We start from the raw sequence: 377 nt of genomic DNA on the forward strand, positions 1-377 counted from the left end.
AACCCTAGCGGTCTCTCTCCTCCACCACATCCCGCACGCTTAAGCGAAGCTCCGCCGGATTTCTCCACCACCACCGACACCACGCCGTCGTGCCGTCGGATTCAAGAGGAGCTACTACTTCCGCTGCCCGCCGGAACGGGGAGGTGGACGTCGTCTTCATCAACAACCGAACGTGTGACCGAGTACGGAGGTGCTCGCCCGTTCGTGGCGCCGGAAGCGATCGTGATCAAGATCTTCTACGCGCTTTTGCAAGCGGCAAGTGAACGTCTACCGCAGCAACAAGAGCCTCATCTTGTAGGCTTTGGAATCTCTTCAAGGGTGAGACTCGATATCCCCTCGTTGCTACCGTCTTCTAGATTGCATCTTGGCTTGGATTG

This window comes from Lolium rigidum, chromosome 3 (assembly GCF_022539505.1).
Source record: "Lolium rigidum isolate FL_2022 chromosome 3, APGP_CSIRO_Lrig_0.1, whole genome shotgun sequence".
In the NCBI taxonomy this organism is placed as follows: domain Eukaryota; kingdom Viridiplantae; phylum Streptophyta; class Magnoliopsida; order Poales; family Poaceae; genus Lolium; species Lolium rigidum.